This window comes from Trachypithecus francoisi, unplaced genomic scaffold (assembly GCF_009764315.1).
Source record: "Trachypithecus francoisi isolate TF-2019V2 unplaced genomic scaffold, Tfra_2.0 Lachesis_group21, whole genome shotgun sequence".
NCBI classification, from domain to species: domain Eukaryota; kingdom Metazoa; phylum Chordata; class Mammalia; order Primates; family Cercopithecidae; genus Trachypithecus; species Trachypithecus francoisi.
In genome coordinates, this window is record NW_022681467.1 from 15,256,594 (window position 1) to 15,278,038 (window position 21,445).

The following is a 21,445-nucleotide window of genomic DNA, read 5'->3' on the forward strand; positions in this document are numbered from 1 at the left end:
ATACAAGTATATATCGTCTTAGTACATTTCATCAGAATAGGAGCAAATATAAGTTTAGTAGGAGTTCTGAAATACACTTTAACAGAGAACTTGGGGGGCAAGCAGAAGTTTCTCCTATTCTGCCAGGAAGATCTCTTAGGCTGTAGCATTCTTGTTCTATTAATTCTAAAATAGCATGCATGCCTTAGCACAGTGATGGCTTCCTGACCAATTAAAGTCTTAAGATGGATCATGAAAACACTCCCATTCTCTCCTTTCATTCATAGAGTGAATTTATATATACTCTGTTGGCAAGAATGAATCTATCAAAGTTGTCATCCTGAAGTCATCCACAGAATAAAAATGATTCCAAACCACCATAAACTCTCAGCACATGTTCACCTGTATTTTACCAAAATGCAAAAGTATATAAAACCTTTTCTTCTTGTCCCAGGCCTTTTTTTTTTTTTTTTGCATATATTGTTGGCTCTTCAATTGCTAAAAGGACTTTCTGGCATCTACTTTCTACTTGACAGGAACATATGAGCCAGTGTAATATAGAGCTATTTCTATGTGGTTCTTTTAATCCATTTCAGCTTTTGTCTCAAATGCACTGTGCTAATATGTAATCTAACTCTGCAATCCCATTTCTTTGCACCATACATCAGGAGACCAAAAGTCTCAGAGATTTCTTGCTAAGCCATGTTCTCAAGGCCCTGTGAGAGGTGAAGCTGTCTAAATGCCTAGAATGCATATTCTCACTGAGTGGGTGTTTTTACTCTCTAAAAGCTCTTGACCTAACCTTCTATCCCTAGGGCTAGTAAAATCACATCCCAGGAAAAATCCTGGTGATTCCCATCTTGAAATTGCTCCTCAGTGAGAGTGGGGGAAGGGAGTTAAGTTTTCTTGATTACCTGCCAGTTGTTTAACACATGTTATCTCATTTTATCTCCACACATCCCTGTGAAGCAAGTCATTATTGTCTCAGGTTTGTAGGACAAGCAACAAAAACTCAGAAGGTTTAAGGAACTTATCCTGAATCCTAGCTGCTAGGAGGCAGGGATACTAAACTATGTTGCTTTAGCAAATATACTTTCAACAATCTTATAGCTGCTTCCAAATCTCAGAATTGAATCCTTAAACTTCCATAATTTGAGTTGTATTTAATTGCAAACTCAGTAGGGTGAATACCCATTAAGGAATATGAATATTGCCAAGTCACTTGATGTAATATTAATAACAATATTCTAAAATTTGCAGAAACTTTAGGGATTATCTAATTCAACCTCTTTGTGTTACATAAAAGCATCCATGACATGTTCAAGTGTATTGAAAAAATAAATTTTCTGATTCAATAAAGTTGTCAGGAACACAACTAATGACCGTTTTCAAGTCAACTGTTTCTCGCCAACTGAATTCTTCTAAAACCAGAGCAGAGTAATTTGCTCCAGATTGTGATTAGAGCCCAGCTTGTATAATAGTAGTCCTGGAAAATAGATGTTTGTGAATTCAGCCTTTCCATTCATATATCAAGCAGAGAACATGTGTGGCCTGAGATGTAATTTTTTTCAGAAATTGGTCATGGAATCTCTTTGACTGGCATGTGTGGGAAGAGGCAGGTGTGTGCATCCACACAAGCTGTAGGGAATTTTATTATGTTTGTTCTGAACCTAGTCCAGAGATCCTGCCTCAGTCAGAATTTCTCATCAATAAAATTTACTTTAAATCTTAATACTTTAAATAAATATTTATTTTTATTTATTTATAAAAATTTGTTTTTATTTATAAAATACTAAAATAAAATTTGTATTTATTTATAAATACTAAAATAAAATAAATAAAAGTAATTATTACTTTAAATTTTTAAGTCTCATTAATGAAATTACATCAATATAACCCTGCCCAAACCCTGTTTTTCATTTGCCCCATTCCCTCTGCTCTTTCTCTTGCCTTCTGAATTATATCCAAACACATCCAAAAAGATTTATTCGTATTTCTTTATTTTCAAATTCAGTATAAGCAACTTTTTTTTTTTCATGGATAAGCTAATTTAATAGACTTCACTCTTTTTGGTTGCCCAAGTTCCACATTAATACTCTACTCTTGGTAGTTCTCTTCCAGGAATTTGGAGACTGGATGCTGTAGGGGTCTGATCTGAGTTATCTAACTGGGAATAGAGAGTGAGTCTAAATAAAAGGAGAGTGAGCCTAAATAAAAGGGAGAGTGAGTCTAAATAAAAGGTTAGTGAGGTGGATTACCAAATATCTAAAACTGAGGGGATGCTTTGAACCAGAGTATAGAGGGGTTGGGCCTCGGGAGGTTTTCTAGGATGCCAGTAATCATTGAGGATAGGAAGGAGATTGCGAAGTCTGCTTGACTGTTTTGGACACAGAGAGAAATAAAACGTAATTTTGCAATGAAATGGCAGCGTTACACCCAGGGACAAATTATGATTACAAGATAATCACTAAGACATTTGTAACAGTGGTAGCCTTGAAGTAGAACTAGGAGATGAGGGATTTGGAGTAAGAAGGATGCTTATTTCTACTGTAAAACTTTGGGAAATGATTTGTGTTTTTAATATATAAATATATTACCTTTTTCAATAAAGAAAAACCAAAGTTTTATTTTTACAGAAGAATAACCACAGTTATAATAGTATGAGATGTGAGAGTGAATACAAATAGACAGCAAAAGAAACATCACTGGTTACAAATGAAAAGTAAATGACTGAAGGGTGATACTCACAGTCTTCCAAGCCTTCACAGCATCTTAAAATTTGCCTTGTTGGAGCACACCATACCCAGGGTTACCAGCATCTATGATTGAACTTTAAGCATGTATGAGGCACTCTAAGGCATTGAAATATTAATTTAAGTTTTAGAAAACATGACACATTCTCATTACAAAATGATATTCGGAAATATGTGAGACTTCTGTAAGTCAGAGAAAAGGGAGCTCAAATCTAAGAGGGGAGTCCCATAATGTTTGTGAAACCACAGAGACAGAATTTAAATAAGCCCTTGAGGGCTGGTGAAGTAAGAGCATGTGGGTGGAAGGAAGCCAGCGTTTGAGGGCATGAACCCTACACCAAGATGTGTAAGAACAAGATGGTAATGTCGATTCCTATTGGGCTATTTTGGAATAGATTGATTTATAAAGTCAAAAATACTTCTTGGGGCTAAATTTGGAGTTTTGGAGAGGGAACTGAATGTCAGTGATGGCATTTGAATAAAACCATGCATAGATTGGGTCATGGGAGAAATGTGACCACAGTTGTATCATTAGTTTGATTATGTTGTCTCCCATGTGTAGGAGAGCTTGGAGAAAAAGCAAGTGGAAGCTTGGAGGGAAATTCCTCTTTCTGGAGGAATAATTGGGGTTCAGTTACTTAAGGGGGCATTTGGGGAAGATGAAGGAAGAGAGGTAGAGTTCCAGGCCCCTAAATCCTGTCTCAATAACAGCAGCAGTGATTATTTGACTTGTCAAATATATTGGATTTCCTCCTGATATGTCATTTATGGAAAGCATTGTGTCCCTAAAGGTGTTAATAGCTCCATCATCTAAGTATGAGCCCAGCACTGTCTGACCTAAGCTGGAAAGAGATAGGTTTGGAACACATTGAGGAAATGTGAAAACTCAGCAGGAATTTGTGACTGACTGGACATACAGTACAGGAAAAGAAACCATAAAATATGACACTGAGGATTGTATTAAGGTCATTTGGTAGCCATTTTGATCTGTATAAAATTTATGTGGTGTTAGAACATCCAGCATAAATGTCTTCCACAAATTTGAGAACATGAAAAGAAGCCGGGAAGACACCTGTGGGCAAAAGACATAATTTAGAAATCTTGAGTAGGAAAGATCAGGAATACATGGGAAATGGTTTTCAGAGAGAGAGGAATGAGAAGATCACAATAATGGCCATAGTTGAAATACACTGAACACATATATGCCAAACATACATGGATAATTTCATTTGATATTATTATCATTATCCATATTATAACTAGGATATGCATATTGTTATCCGTTTTTATTTTATAGCTGAGAGGCTGTGGCACAAGAGAGGTAAAAGGATAATGCCCATAGTAACAGAGACATCATAAGATTAAATCTAGGCAGTCTAGCTCCAGAGCTTGTATTTTCTCAGAGGGGAGGTGTGATAAGCATTTTTAAATGGCATAAAATAAAGTGGCCAAAAAAGTCCAAGAATCTGGACACTACCAGTGAGGTGGAGGGCACTCCAGGTGTCTGTTACGGAGTTGAGGCTTTCATGGCAGTGTAGTTTACTATAATAAGAAATTGGACACAAACTAAGTGTCTGTCAGCTAGAAGACTGACAAAATAAAATGTGACTCATACATTCAATGGAGTATCACATCACCATAATAAAAAAGATGAGGCATGTCTGTATTATTGAACCGGATCGGGACACTTGGCCTGCTGATAAGTGAGAGCAAGAGACACATCATCTCACTTTTTAAATAATACCATTTATGTAAATCATATAGATGTTCTTTCTTTAACGACTAGAAAAGTATCTTGGAAGATGATCTTTAAAATGTTGAAAATGATGACCTGGTTACTTAAGGGGGAAAGGGATGATGATTAGAGGAATTTTGATGGTTCTTACTTTCTTTTTTATTTTTTTCCTGTATTGTATGAATTTTCTAAAATCACTACGAATTTGCTAAGTAACAAAAAACTTAACAAAGCTGTTTGTGCTTTAAAACAAGAATGGTCAAGTGCATTAAATGTTGCGGAGACATCAAGAAACATGAAGACTGAGGGAAAAATTAAATTTGCTTTCAATTTAGACAGTGTTCCTCCTTCTCCAGTGAGATGGAACAAGTCAATTAGCCATTTGTTCCCTTACTGTCCAATTCTTTTTCTGTGAAAAACAGCAATAAAATTTAGAACACAATTCTATTCATGGGAAGGCCAAGACGCAAATGATCTCAGCACTTTGTAGACGACACTTATGACAGAATCCAGGAGTTAGAGAATGTTTCTTCTAGGGTCCTCATTCAGATAATTTAATTCCCCAGGTGTATTCTTCTGTCTGGTTGGTTTGTTTTGTGTATGTGTGTGTGTGTGTGTGTGTGTGTGTTGACTTGTTATGCCCCTCTGGTCACAGTGCAAAGCTATTTGATCATCAGACATTAGACAAAGTGGAAGGATTTTCAGCAGATCACAAATCCATCAATTGTTTTGAAGGATCTCCCATCATCTTGTTCTTATCAAATATGCCTTCTTGACTTAAAATCAACTTTGCCAGCTCTGTTTACCAAAATAAATCAGTGTGTCTAGGGTGTTCCCACATTTTACTTCTGAGCCAAATGCTGTCTTATTCTTAGATTCCCATTTAAATTACAGTTTAGGACTATAAAATGTGTCGATTAACATCATTAGAGAAAATCTTAAAGAGCTCCATTAACTGTGATACATGCCAGAAGATATACACAAAATAAAGTGTGGACTCCTTTAAGCCCATTCACTACTGCTCCAGATAAAAAAGACTCATGTAGAAGTTGTAGATTATTAGATAAAAGCTCTTATACCTCAAGGGAATGTTGCCATTGCAATCTAGAACCAAATGACATACTACCATTACAGGGAAATGCCCTTTTTTAGGGACTAATGAATCACTTTTGATTTTACTTTTCTTATTGTTATATTATAATTTCAAAAGCTATTATTACCAGTTCAACTAAAGTTATTTGATAAGCAACATTTGTGGGAGCTGGTTCAAACACAGATAGATTTGTAATCAGCTTTCTAGGTTGAGAAGGGGCTGTCGTGTTAGAGCTTAGAGAAATATTTCTCACAGATGGGAAAATATTTGAGTCTGATATTCTTAGCCCAAAAAGTGGAAGAATTTTCCAGAGATCCCATATCCATCAATTGTTTTGAAGGGTTTCATGAGTATGAGAAAGAGATTCATCTACTAGGGTCGCAGCCTTACATGACAATCATCCTCTATGTTTGACACATATTTTATAATATAAATTTTCCATTATTTATGCATTAGCTAGGTTGTAGCTCCCAGAGAGTAGACTGATTTTTTTTTTTCTTTTATGTAACCTGATTCCTAGAGTCTTTTCTTTTCTTCTAGGCTTGTTGAGATTTGAGAACACATTAATAGAACCTGTAGGAGTGGCAGTTAGGCTGACAAGCTTGACTGAGTCATCCAATAGTTCATCTCACATCATTAACACCATGAAGTAAAGTCTCTGTTTATACTTACACATTGGCTTTTGTCTTTATATTTTTGGTGCTCCATTCGTATTTTTTAAAGTTGGCTATCCCTGAGCATATTCGGAATACCACTGAAAAATAGCAAGGCATACCCATGCTATCATTTTTAAGGCACTTATGTGGAATTTGGCATTGGAATTGACGTTACAGAATGAAATGGTCATATTGTGCATGATACTTACATGTGGTTACCTGGTAAAATATGTCCCGTGTAGCTCATGATGTTTCAGACCCCATGTTCCGCGCCTCTTTGGTTTAACATTGTTAACTTGCCTCTCTTGGTTTCAGTAAGCACAAGTCTTTCTGGGTGTGGTGACAGAGGTACAGATTCTCTCACTCTCAGCCAAGGGCTGCCACCGTGCCTTCCTTGTTCTGCTCGACTGCCAAACAACACTGGGGATTTCCGTGATTTTCCTGGTACCTCAAGGAAATGGGTCAAATAACACTTTTTCAATGTCTCTTCTTTATTTATGCACATTTTCATTCCAGATTCTACTCTGAATGGGCAAACACACACTCACATACACACACTCACATGCTCATAGTCCATGAACCTCTCCTAAGTGATTAATTCTTTTATCATACTTTGGTATTTAAACTTTACTAATTTAAGGCTAATGACATGTTAAGCCATTGCTAATACTTTTGTAGTGATTTTCAAACAACAAGATCGTTTTTCATTTTCTGAAATATACTGTGAACCAGGCTTTATATATATTTCTTGTTTAATTCTTAGGCAGGCAGCGAATGTTAGGTGTTTGCTGTGGTTCAGAGAGATGTGGTTCCAGAGTATGTAGCTCAAGATTGATAGAACCAGAACTGTGGGTCTCCAGACCCTTGATCACTGACACTTGCTTACAGTATGGTTTATCTCTATATTGTGTTTTTAAATTTTGAAAAATAAACTCTTGCTCAGGGAGGAATAAAGAACTGGATGCTTCTGATCACCAGTCCCCTTACCATGTTATCCAACACTTGATTCATTTCTCCCTTTCAACCTTCCTCCATCAGCCCCTACTTTCCCCACTCCAAACCTCCCTCTTTTCTTTCCTCTCCTTCCAATCCTCTTTCCTTTTCTTTTCCCCTCCCCTCCATCCCTCCATTCATCTCTTTTCCTTCTTTTCATCCTCTATCCTTCCCTCCCTCCCTCATTCATCTTTCCACCCTTAATGTCCCATATCTCCAATGCTCCATGCAACACTATTCACACACACACACACACACACACACACACACACACACCATTTACAGGGGACTGAAAATATGCCAAGTAGTGTGCTATGCTCATTATATGAGAAAATTTATTTAATTATCATAGCACCTTTTTCTATGTTACCTGTATGGAATTTGACCTTAAAGATTAGGTAACATCACAAAGCCAAGTAGTGTGTAGGCGGTAGTGCCAGAATTTGAACACCAAAAATTTGACTCTTGATCCTTCAATCTGAATGTTGTAGTATACTCTAAAATTTTTACTAAGCAGAAATAAAGTAAATGTAAATTAAAATGGCATGATATTGGTTTCTCAACACCATCTCCCCACTCCAGTTAAATAAGCATAGGTTGAAAAAAAACATAGTATTTGATACTGGTGAATGTGCAATGATTCAGAAATCTTTACATTACGGGGAGTGCAGCTGGTGCAGTATTCTTAGAAACTATTTTAATGCTGTATCAAGAACACTTTAAAACTCCATATGGTTTGGCCCAGTCTTTTCTCTTTCAGGAATCTATTCTAAGAAACAAGTTAAAGAATACACATGAAGATTTGTCTACTGAAACACTATTTTGAGCAGGAAAAACAAGAGGAGGCAATGTAAATATTTATCAATGAGGTAAATCGTTAAGTAAAATGCAGCCATTAAAATAATATCGTTTTAATTTTTTTGTTATTACATGTGGCGTACTTACAGAAAAGTCCACAAAAACTGAAGGTACAACTTAATGATTTATTGTAAAGACAATACTCATGTTTCTACTATGCAGATCAAGAAATGGACCAACACCCCAGAAGTCCCCCACCTTTCTGATCAGAGCTTCTTCTGAACTTGTTATCATTAGTTCCTTGCCTTCTGACTATGGATGCAATCTTAAACAAGGTAGTTTTATTTTTTCTTGTTTTTGAGCCCTATGTAAATGAAATCCAATCTGCATGTATTGTATTGTGTCTGCCTGTTTTTAGTTACTATTTATTTGTCCATTCCATTGTTGATTCAATTTGGGAAATATGCAAGTTTTGAACTATTAAAAACAAAACAATGCCACTGTGAATATTCACGAACTTCTGTCCTAGTGCACTTGAGCACACAGTTTTGTATCTGTATTGCTATCTATTGCTATGCCATTACTTGGTCATAGCTATATCTTCAACTAGACTACATGCTGACAATCTATTTTTCAAAGCAGCTGCATCAGTTTATTCTCCTACCAGCAAGATTGTAAAGTTCCTATAACTCAAATCTCTTGCCAAATCTGTGTACTGTTATTAAGGGTCTATTTAAGTCTTTTGGTTTCTTGGGCTGGTTTTCTTTTCTTTATTAATCTGTGGGTGTTCTTTACACATTCTTAAGGCAAGTCGTTTTGGCTCTATGTATTGAAACATCTTCCAGATGTGATTTGCCTTTCCTCTCTCTTAACAGTGACTTTTGATTAATCAAAATGGATTATTTTGATGTAGTGTATTTATCAGTTTTTTTCATTTCTCTTATGTTAAAAACCATTTTCCTCCTATATTATTAGGAAAAAATGTTACTTATATTATCTTCTAAAATATCTGTATTTTTCTTCAATTTACAACTATGCTCCAACTTAAATTAATTTTTAAGGATACTGAGAGGTAGGAATTCCAAATCGTTTTTTCCCATGTAGATACCCACCTGTCCAATGGCCTCCACTAAAAAGATAGCCACTTTCTTACTCCCTAGAGTGCCACTTTTATAAAGTGTGTTTTCAGATTTTCTCTTTTGCATCATTAGTTTGTCTATCCAAATCTTAATGCTAATAATATCCTTAACTCTATTAATTCTATAAAATGCTATCCAACCCTAACCCAATTATGAAACCTAGTCCTAACCCTAACTTTAATCCTAATCCCAACATGAATTCTCACCATTAACCTAATAATCATTCTAGTACTAACCTTAGCACTAAAACTAACACTAGTCTTAAAACAAGCAAAATGAGAACTGCAGTCTTAAATCTACCCTAATCTGAATTAGATATATTCTAAATACAAACCCTACATCTAAAGCTAACCTCAACCTAAAGATAGTGGTAGACCCAATTCCTTACTTCCAGTCTAAACCTAACAGTTACCTTAACTCTATACATAACTATAAAACTAAGTCCAACTTTTTGAAATTGTTGAAACTTTATAGTCCTGTATAAGGTCAATTTTTATAAATTTTCCATGAAATTGAAACAAAAGTATATTTTGCAATTGTTGGGTATTGTGTTCCACATATGGCTATTGGGTCAAATTTCTGAAATATATTGTTCAAATCTTCTCACTAATAATATGATTAAATATTAATTGTATTGTTCAATTTTTTTATCTTTGTCTAGTTTTTCTACCTGAGAAATATGTATTAAAATGTATGATTTTAGCTCTGAAGTATCCACTTTACTTATCCTATGTTGAGTAAAAATTTGCTATTTGACCCTCTGACATTTTCAGTGTGTGTGTGTGTGTGTGTGTGTGTGCGCGCATGTGCATTTTGGAGGAAGGAGAAATAGAGCTGAGGATGGAAGAGCTGCTTATTCTTTCAGAACTGCCAGTCCCCATGTGAACAAGCGTGGCCTAATCAAATGATGATGAGACCATGTGGGGACAAAGCAGAGGCTATCCATGACCAGCCAGCACCCAGCCAGACACCAAACAGGGAGCAAGCCGAATTAATATCAGCAGAATTGTTTTCCTAGCCCATGGCTGACTACACATGCAGGAGGAAGCCCAGGAGAGGTCATCCCAGATTGGCAATCCACTGAATTACGAGCAATGATAAATGCTTATTGTTTTTAGCCACAGGATTTTGTGATGGTTTATGATGCAGTATTGGCTAACTGATACAATAATACTATCACAATGAGCTTTTGTGGTCTTTTGAAATAGAACTCACATTTCAATGGATGCATAGTGTCTTAGTCAGTTCAGGCCTCTAGAGCAGAATACCAGAGACTGGATGGCTTAAACAACAAGCATTTATTTTTATGACAGTTCTGGAGCCTAGAAATCTAAGATCTGGGTGCCATTATGGTCAGGTTCTTGGTAAGGGCCCTTCTGGTTCACAGAAAACCATCTTCTCCTTATATCTTCACATGGCAGAGAGAATGAGCAAGACACAGAGAGAAAGAGAAAGAAAGAGAGAGATCACCTGCCTGTTCTTTTAAAGGCACTAATTTTATCATAAAGGCTCCCAAGGGCTCCATCTTTAAATTCCATCACACTGGGAATTATGGTTTCAACAATGATTTTGAGGGGACACGAACATTCAGTTTATAGCAGGTAAGTTCCTCACGAATATACTTACATTTGCAAATCTGCCTGCCTCACAACACTTGCATCAATGACTTGACTTTCACCTCTCTCACTCTGAAAATTTAAGGCCATTCAACTATCCACTTCAGAAAACAAGTCATCCAGTTAGTTCGGTCATGGTTACTATGCCACCAAATGCTATTCCAAGTCCTAACTTAGAAATTCCCATTTCACAGAGTAAGAATTGAAGGTTATTTTCCACAGACTTCAAAATCCTTGGAGAACTTAGTTTTAAATTTCAGGTTTCACCTGTGTCATATTCTAAAGTTGCATGTGTTTTTTGGTGACTAATTTCTCCCTTTTAAACTAATGAAAGACTCCAACAAATCAGGAGCCATATGCCTTATTGGGTGGTAGTAACATTTTAAAATATGTTAATAAAAAATACGAAGAAAAAGAATAAAAAAGAAACTCAGTTAAATACTTAATGTCACTTCTAACAATTGTTTCCATTTCTTGGAAAAACTCCTAGTATAATAAATGAAGCAAACATTTTCATCATAAATGCATTTATTATTTCCACATGGCATGCGTATGTAAAGTATGTGGAATTATGTTTGCTTTCAAATTAGAAATGCTTTAAATCTCACACAAGGAGTCATTTCTCTTTCATCAGGGGGCCCTGCCAGCCAAGATTTTCTCACGGAAACTAGAGAGACCCAAAGCAGCCCTACAACTGTGCTCCTTGGAGAATTAGGGTCAGATCTTTGGTACTTTCATAGTTTCTTCTATTTTTTTAAACCGTGAAGGAATGTGTCTGTATCTGATTCAGTAGATTTCCATATCCATACCCATCCACCTTACTTTCTGTTTTCCAAGTTGCCTTAGTCCTTCAAGGATATTTCTCTTTCCCTAGTATGTCTACCTATGGAGAATCTATTTGTGCCAGGTTCCTTTAGACACAGCATCGATGGTCTTGCCAGAATAAATGGCATTACCTCATGCCCTTGCCTCTGAGTAAACAGAGTGATGGATCACCACCCTGAGGAAGTAGGCTAAGGACCATCACTCCACAGCTACACTTGAATTCAGGAGCACACTGGCTTCGAGTTCCAGAGATTGTCATTTGGACCCTTGTGACCTTGGAGTTCTTCAAGTGGATTTTCGTATTTTTCAAAGAAGGGTAATGCCTGCATGGCAAGATTGTTCTGAGAATGAAAAGTAATACTTTTTAACTGATATAGAAATTAATAAAATATGATTATTTTTAATTAGTAATAGTTTTGTTGATGTAGAGAGATTTATTTTATATGTCTTTTACCGAAAAGAACTATGTTTCCTGGGCTACACTTTGAAATCTGTGACTTTGCTAAGTTGGCTAACACTCCAGCTGGAGAATGGAAGTGTTTTCTAGAGGTGACTGGCAACACACCTAGGGTTCTGGATAAATTACATCATTCTAGAAACCCTCTTTTTCATGCCTTCACCAAGCTCCTCACCAGTGGTATCTGCTCTTCAATCCACTATTCTTCCACCTTCTATTCATTCTGTAGTTGCGTGTCTCCACTGAGCCCCTGAACTTGCAAAATTATGATGTAATCCACATCTCCAAGTCCAATGGATGGGTTTTATTTTCCAACCTAAGTTTTCCTATTTGACAGTTGGTCATTATTTTTGAAACCATTTTTAGGCATAGGGTTCAGTGGACTAAGTACGTTCACATTATTATGCAACCATGACCATCATCCATATCCAGAATTTTTTTCACTTCACAAAACTGGAGCACTGTACCCATTAAACAGTAGCTCCTTACTCACCCTTCCCCTAAGCTCCTGGCAACCACCATTCTTCTTTCTGTCTCCATAAATTTGACTATCCTAGGTACCCTATAAGTAGAATCATGCAACGTTTGTCTTTTTGCAACTATCTTATATAACTAATGATAATGTCTTCAAAATTCATCCATGCTGTAGCATGTGTCAGAATTTCCTTTCTTTTAAAGGTTGATTAATATCTTAAACTACTTCGATTTTGTTCCTTGTGCGTTTGATGTCATATCCAAGAAATCATTGCTGAAACCAATATCATAAAGTTTTCCGTATGTTTTCTTCTCAGAGATTTACAATTTGAGGGAGGGTTTATTTCTTAAGTCTTTATTCCATTTTATTGTTTGATATGCCTGTCTTAATGTCATTGCCACACTTTTTTGATTACTGTAATTTTATAGTAAGCTTTGAAATCAAGAGGAATTAGACTTCCAACCTTGCTGTTCTTTTTTTTTTTTTTTTTTAATTATTTGGCTCTTTGGGATCTCTTGAAGTCCCATAAATATTTTAGGCTGATTTTTTCCATTCTTCAAAATGTGTCATTGGAATTTTCGTAGTGATTGCATTGAGTTTGTGGATCACTTTGGGTAGTATTGCCATCTTACCAAGATTAAGTCTTCCAAGCCATGTCCATGTGATGTCTGTCCATATATTGGTGTCTTTAACTTCTTTCAACCAACATTTTATAGCTTTCTGTATACACATCTTTTTCTTCCTTAGATAAGTTTATTCTAAAAACTAATTTTTGTTCTATTATAAATAAAATTGTTTTCTTAATATTTTTCAGATTGTTTATTAGTGTATAAAAACACAAATAACTTTTGTGTGTTGATTATGTACCCCGCAACCTTGCTGAATTATTTTATTAGTTCTAACATTGTTGTGTGTAAAATTTTCAGAGTTTTCTACATTAAATATTATGTTATCTAAAGATCATTCTAATTCTTTCTTTCCTATTTGGATTCCTTTTATTTCTTTTTCTTGTGTAATAGCTCTATGACTTTCAGTACTATGTTCAATAGAAGAGGTGAAAGCAGATATCCTTCTTTCATTCATGATCTTAAAGGAAAAGCTTTCAGTCTGTCATCTGTGGGCTTTTCATGCAGATAGCTTTTTAAAAACACCTAGTTCATTGCAATTTTTTTTTTTAATAATGAAAAGGTGTTGAATTTTGTCAAATGCTTTTTCTGCATCAACTGAGGTGGTCGTATGTGTGCATGTCTGTTTTCTCTTCCTTCTGTTAATGTTGTGTGTTACATTCATTGATTTTCACATGTTGAGCCACCCTCACATTCCAGAGATAAATTCTACTTTGTCATAATGTATAATCCTTTTAATAGGTTGTAGAATTCTGTTTGATAGTATTTTATTGAAAAATTTTCTATCACTATTCTTCAGAATTATTGGCTTGTGGTGGTCTTTTCTTGTAGTGTCTTTGTCTGGCTTTGATATGATAATACTGACTTCATAGAATTAATTAAGAAATATTCCCTCCACTTCACATTTTTAGAAGAGGTTTAGAAGCATTGGTGTTAATTCTTCTTTAAATGATTGTTACAATTTACAAGTGAAGCCATCTAGTGCTTGGCTTTTCTTTGTTGCAAAGTTTTGATTACTGATTCAATCTCCTTACTAGTTGTAGGTCTGCAAAGATTTTCTGTTTTGTCATGGTTCAGTGTGGTAGGTTGTTTTTCTTGAAATTCATCTTATATATTTTTGTACCTCTTTTATTCCTTGTCTTATTGTCCTCTTTTATGTTTAGTATTTTTTTATAGTGACATATTTTGATTCCCTTCTCATTTCCATTTGTATATCCTATAGATATTTTCTTTATGGTTACTTAAGTGATTACATACATCCTAAAGTTATAACAATCTATTTTAAATTGATAGAAATGTAGCTTCAATTGCATACAAAGCTCCAATCCTGTGTAGCTTCACCTTTACACTTCATAATATTGAGATCACAACTTATATTTTTATATATTGTGTATGCTTTAACTTATACAATTATTTTTATGCTTTGCCTTTTAAATCCTATAAAAGAATTAAAAAGCCAAGTACAAATCATGGCAATAATACTAGCTTTTATATTTGTTTATGTGTTTACTGTTACTGGAAAACTTTATATTTTCTTATGGCTTTGAATTATTATCTAACATTCATTTATTTCAAATTGAAGAAATCCTTTCTGTTTGAGACACAACAGAAGTTAGGAAACTTATACAATGTTGAATACCTCATAAGTGTCAGACAGTATTTGACGCCTTCCTTTTACCTCAACGAACATACTTCTGTGAGTTCACATAGCCTACTATTTTATACCTTTCTGCCTATGCTCAAATCTAGATTTCCCTCTTTCATATTTACTTGCCAGATCAACATTTATTTTTTATTCAATACATGGAATATGGAAAAACATTACTAGTAAGGACAGTAGTAGTAATAATAGTAACAATGGAAATAATTTTAAACAATGATAATGGTTAATGATTGTCAGATACGTGTAACACATGCTTCTAAGTACTTCAATGGCATATTTGTTAATTCTAAATATATATTCCTCTTACAGCAAACTCGTTATTCTTAAAAATATCTTCTCTAAATCTCATTGATATTGCATTAAAATATATGATGCACTAGGCTTCCAAATGTGAAAACATTATGAAATTGAAATATTAAAAATTATCTTATATATCTTTCTTGAATTGAGATTACAAACTCCTTGTGAGTGGAAATTATCTTAATCATCTTGTGTTTCCAATAGTGCCTTATATGTATTTTAATAAAAAAATTGTCTTTGTGTCTCATTGAATAAATAGAGATAATGAGACATGAAAGTGTAATGTCCAAAAAGTTAGGTCTTTGCTAGTCACATAGTATTATTTCCTTAAAATTGTCAGCAAAGATGTTTAGAAGTAATTTTCAGCTTTTAAATGATAAAATACCAGTTAATCTTCTCAAAGAGAGAAAAATAAATCTATGAAATGGAGGTTATGAAAAATAGTATTGCAAGCTGAAATGAGCATCAGATTGGCTGTTCTCATCTGACCATCACTGCATTGGAAACCTAATATCCAGATTCCTTTAAAATCTAAAATACAATGATGATGATGATCAAGATGATAAGGAGAGTGACAAAAACAATAAAGAATACCTTGATTATTATGGCCAAGTCCATCATATAAGATATATCTTACTTTCAGCAGCTTTCTTTTCTGATATTTTTCTCACTTATTATTGGGAAAAATGTAACTTTTGTCCACTAATGCAGAGTTAAGAAAGGAAGATATTTGCCAGCCAAATTATTTTAGCAAGTTTAACATTTAGAAACCTAAGACTGGTAGATTGTAAGTCAAATAAAAGCTTAATAATTGTTCAAGTGTTAGGTCCATCATATCTAGGGATGTTGCTCAAGTCCATGACTTTCAAGTCATACTTGACCCTCTTTTTTTTATAACTTGTATCCAATCAATCAGGGAACCCTATGGATTTTATCTTAAAATTAGACTTAAAATCTAACCACTTTTCACCACTGCCATCTGTACCACTCTGGTTCAAGCCTCAATATTCTCTCATCCAGGGTTCTTTTTTAAAGAAATAGTTTCATTGAAGTGTAATTAATATATACTATGCTGCATATATTTAATTTATACAATTTGATGAGTTTGAACATATGCACAAACCCATGAAATCATCACTACAGTCAACGTAATAAACATATCCATCACCTCCAAAAGCTTTCCCTGCTTCCATGTGTGTATGCTGGGGGCTGGGTGGGAAAGGAGGGCGTTGGTAAGAACACTTGAGATCTACTCTCTTAAATTTTTGAGTGTACCATACCATATTATTAACTATAGGCACTATGTGGTTCAGTAGATCTCTAAATTTTCATCTTGTATTACTGAAGCTTTATAACCATTAAACAACTCCCTATTTCTCCCTTCCCCCCAGCCCCAGGCAGTCACTATTCTATTCCGTTTCTATGAGTTTGACTATTTTAGATAGCTCATCTGAGTGGGATCCTGCAGTATTCGTCCTTCTGTGACAGGCTTATTTTACTTAGCATAATATATTCAAGATCCATTCATGTTGTTACATATAGCAGTATTTCCATTTTTTTTTAAAGCTGAATAACATTCGTGTGTGTGCGTGTGTATTTCTTTCCATTCATCTACTCATATACATTTATATATTGGTTTTTATGAATAATGCTTCAATGAACCTGGGAGTACAGATATCTCTTCAAGATCCTGATTTCAATTACTTTGGATAAATACCCAGAAGTGAGTGGAATTGATAGATCATATGGTAGTTCTATTTTTAACTTTTTGAGGAACCTCCCTACTGACTTCTATAATGCTGTACTGATTTACATTCCTATCAACAGTATACAAGAGTTCTGATTTCTCTGCATCAGTGCCAACACTCATTATCTTTTTTTTAATAATAACCACACTAACATATGTGAGGTGCTATCTCATTTTAGTTTGGATTTGCATTTCCCTGGTGATTAGTGATGTTTACTGCAGCACAATTCACTATTGCAAAAATATGGAACCCACCCAGATACCCATCAATCAATGAGTGGATAAAGAAATTGTGATTGCATATACATATATATGTGTGTGTGTGTATATATACATACATATACACACATATATATACCATGGAATACTATTCAGCCATAAAAAGGAGCAAAATAATGGAATTTGCAACAAATAGATGGAATTCAAGACCGTTATTCTAAGTGAAGTGACTAGGAAATGAAAAATCAAACATCGTATGTTGTCAGTCATAAGTGAGAGTTAAACTGTGAGGATGCAAAGGCATAAGAATGATACGATGGACCTTGGGGACTTGGGGAAAGGGTGGGAGGAGGGCATGGGATAAAAGACTACAAATTGGATACAGTGTATACTGTACACTGTGAGATTTTGGTGAACCTGTCACCAAAATCTCACAAATCTCCACTAAAGAACTTACTTAACTCATGTAACCAACCACCACCTGTTCCCCAAAAAAACTTATGAAAAAAAAGGAAATGATCCACCCCCAAAAAAGAGCATAAAATAAAAAGTCTCTGAACAGCCAAACTAATCTTGGACAAGAAAAATAAAGCCAGATGCCTCACACTTTCTAATTTCAAAATGTATTACAAAATTACAGTAATTAAAACAGTATAGTACTGGCATAAAGACAGATATACAGACCAATTAAATGAAGTAGAAAGCCCAGAAATAAACCCACGTTAATATGGTCAACTGATCTTCAACGAGGGTGGCAAACATACACAATGAGGAAAGGATAGTCTCTTTAACAAATGGTGCTGGGAAAACTGGATGTTCACAAGCAAAAGAATAAAACTTAGACCATTACACTTTATAGAAAATCAGCTCAAAATGGAATAAAGACTTAAATGTAAGACTTGTAATTCTAAAACTCCTAGAAAAAAAATGTAGGGGAAAATCTTCTTAGTATTGGTCTTGGCAATGATTTCTTTGATATGGCATCAAAAGCACAGGCAACAAAAGCAAAAATAGACAAGTGGGACAACAGTAAACTAAAGCTTCTGCACAACAAAGGAAGCAATCAACAGAGTGAAAAAGCAACTATGGAAAAGAACTGCGAAAAGAACTGCAAACCATATATGTGAGAAGAGCTTAATATCCAAAATATGTAAGGAACTACTACAACTCATTTGAAAAAGACACAAGTAGCCAAAATGAACAAAGGACTTGAACAGATATTTCTTCAAAGAAGATACACAATTGACCACCAGGTTTATGCAAAAGTATTCTCTCATTTAGGTTTCTAAGACAACCTTTTGAGTGAGTGAATTGCTTCCATTTTTATCTACTCTCATCAAAATGGCCTAAATAGTTCTCGTAGGTCATCAGTCAAATGATGTCACTGTTCAAAATGTTCAAAACCTTCCAGTGGATTCATGTTCCAGTTGGAGCAAAAATGAAAGGCCTTAACTTCTTCTGCCTACTCTCCTCCTATAATTATTCCTCTGAACACTTCTCTTATTCGTCTCCTTCTCATCCTTTCTATTCCTGTCACACTGGCCTCTTTTCTGTCCTTGAAAAAAGTAAACATGTCCCCTGACATACTTTGTAGGCACTGGCTGTTTAGCTAGCAATGTCTTCTCCAGATATCTACACAGCTAACTCCCTCCTCTTCTCCATGTCTCTGCCCAAAATCCAACTGCTCCATGAGGCCCACTATTTAAAGTTGAAATCTACATCTTCCCAGATCTCCTGCCTAATATTCCTTTAGTCATTGTTTTTCTTTCATTTATGGCACCACATTCTAACATCATACATCAGAACTACCCAATGTGTAGTTCCCTCACCAGCATCATCAGCATCACCTGGGAGCTTGTTAGAAATGCAAACTCTGGGACTCCAGCCTAGACCTGCTGAATCAGTATCACCAGAGTGGAGCACAGGGATCTGTATTTTCACACACCTAGTTTCTCATATACAGTAATGTCTGTAGAAGCACTGTTTTCTGTTCTTCACTTATTTATCACATTTATTACTCACTGCCTCTCCTGATGGAATGCAAGCTCCACAAGGACAGAGTTTTTGTGTATTTTGTTCACTGTTTTTTAAGCACTTAGAGCCAGATCTGGCACATAGTAGGCACTCAATAAATGTTTGTTAAATGAACAAATTCTCTAGTACTTCATTTGGGAACAAATAATTTCCTGTTAACATTTCGAAAGTCACGATTTGAGACATAATTTACATAGAGTAAAATTTAGTCTAATGGGATAGTTCTATGATGTAGAGCAGTTCATCACCTCCAGATATTCCCTTTGTAGCCAAACACCCCACACAACATGATGATTTTAGTTAATAACAATGCATTGTGTAGTTGAAACCTGATAAGAATAGATTTTTTTTTTGAAACGGAGTCTTGCTCTGTCACCCACACTGGAGCGCAGTGGCACGATCTCGGCCTCACTGCAAGCTCCGCCTCCTGGGTTCACGCCATTCTCCTGCCTCAGCTTCCCGAGTAGCTGGGACTACAGGCGCCCGCCACCTCGCCCGGCTAATTTTTTTTTTTTTTTTTTTGTATTTTTAGTAGAGACGGGGTTTCACCTTGTTAGCCAAGAGGGTCTCGATCTCCTGACCTCGTGATCCGCCAGCCTCGGCCTCCCAGAGTGCTGGGATTTCAGGCGTGAGCCACCGCGCCCGGCCAAGATAGTAGATTTGTTGTGTTCTTACCACAAATAAATGCTAAGTATCTGAGCAAAACAAACAAAACACCCCATACACATACCCAGCTCCTGGTAACCACTGATAGTTTCTGTTTCTATAGTTTTCCTTTTTCCAGAATGTTATATAAATGGACTAATGTAGGAAGTAGCCCTTTGGTTCTGACTTTGCTCACTTAGCATACTGCATCTGTGATTCCCTATGTTGTTGCATATATTAATAATTCCTTTTTTTATTATCGAGTAGCATTCCATTGTAGGGCTAGGACACAGTTTAGTTAAATATAACACAGTTTGGTTAAACGTTCACCAGTTGAAAGACTTTTGTGCTGTTTCCAGTTTTTGAAGATTTAAAGTATAAACATGTATAAATAGGTATTTTTGTGAACATAGATTTTGATTTCTCTTGGGTAAGTACCTAAAAGACAGATTGATTATATAAAAAGTGTACGGTTAACTTTGTAGGAAACTGCCAAACTACTTTCCAGAGGGGCTGTACCATTTTGCATTCCCACCAGCAGTGTTCATATGCATAGGAATGTATGTATGTGAAAAATAATGATGATGGTGATGATGATAATGTTGATGACAACTTTAGCTATTCTAACAGATGTGTATTGTTAGTTCTTTTTAATTTGTATTCCTAATGGCTAATGATACTTGGCATTTTTTGTAACTAGGTCATCCATATATCTTGTTTGTTGAGTGTGTATTCAGACCTTTTGCCCATTTTTAAAAAATTGGATTATTTCTTTGTTTTATTTACTTTTTATTGTTGAATTTTGAGAGTTCTGTATTCTGACTATAAGTACTTTATCAGATATGTACTATGCAGATATGTTCTCCTGGTCCGTGGCCTGGTTTTTCATTTCTTTAAAAATGTCTTTTGAAGAGTAAAGGTTTTTAATTTGGATTGAGTCTAATTTATTATTTTCTGGATTGCACATTTGTGTAATATATAAGAAATCTTTGCTTATCCCAAAGTCATATAATTTTCTATTTTTCTATGTTTTCTTCTAGAGTTTTTATTGTTTTAGGTTATAAGTTTAGGTCAGGATCCATTAAAAAAAATTTTTTTTGCATATAAATGGGCATCCAAATATTTTAGAATGATTTTCTTAAAATGCTATTAGTGTTTTAAAACTCAGGTGCCGTGAGAAATTTCAATAGGTATACATAGACTTTTTAAATAGATTCATTGAACAGAATTAAATATATGTGTTCAGCATACCAAATAAAATGTAAACATGATCCTACTGTCCCAGTGTTAAATGAGGTTTTGATAAAACTTCAAGAGATGAGTAAGAGACTTTTGAGAAAAGAGCAAAGTGTGGAGAACAATTCTTGAGAAATCATAAAATTAACATTATTAAAAAGGAAATGAAAATTTTAGAAATGAAACATCAGTCAAAGCTCTTGGTGGCAAAACAAAAAATGATCTTTTTTTAACTTAAGTAGGAAGTAAATGTAACAACGTATTCTCAAAAACATTCAGTAACCCTGGAAAGGAGACTTAAAGAGGTATCAAGAGGAGCAAGGGCTTAGCCAAGACCTGGTCTTGACAAGTGGTCCAGGAAGGACCGCTTGTACCATCATGGTATTTGTACCATCATCTCTGGGCAGTTCAGCTGCACTACTGCACTATATATTTGTCCCTGTGCTGCTAAGTCAC

At 35.2% G+C, this 21,445-nt stretch overlaps 1 long non-coding RNA gene across 1 annotated transcript in view; it reads right to left on the minus strand.

Moving 5' to 3' along the window:
• The window catches only part of LOC117068456, a 206,195-nt gene that overhangs the window by 72,212 nt on the left and 112,538 nt on the right, over positions 1-21,445 (minus strand). The window contains exons 2-3 of the long non-coding RNA XR_004431131.1: positions 6,426-6,664; positions 2,728-2,809 (exon numbers count right to left, since the gene is read on the minus strand). This is a non-coding gene — a long non-coding RNA (uncharacterized LOC117068456). The remainder of the gene's footprint in view (positions 1-2,727; positions 2,810-6,425; positions 6,665-21,445) is intronic.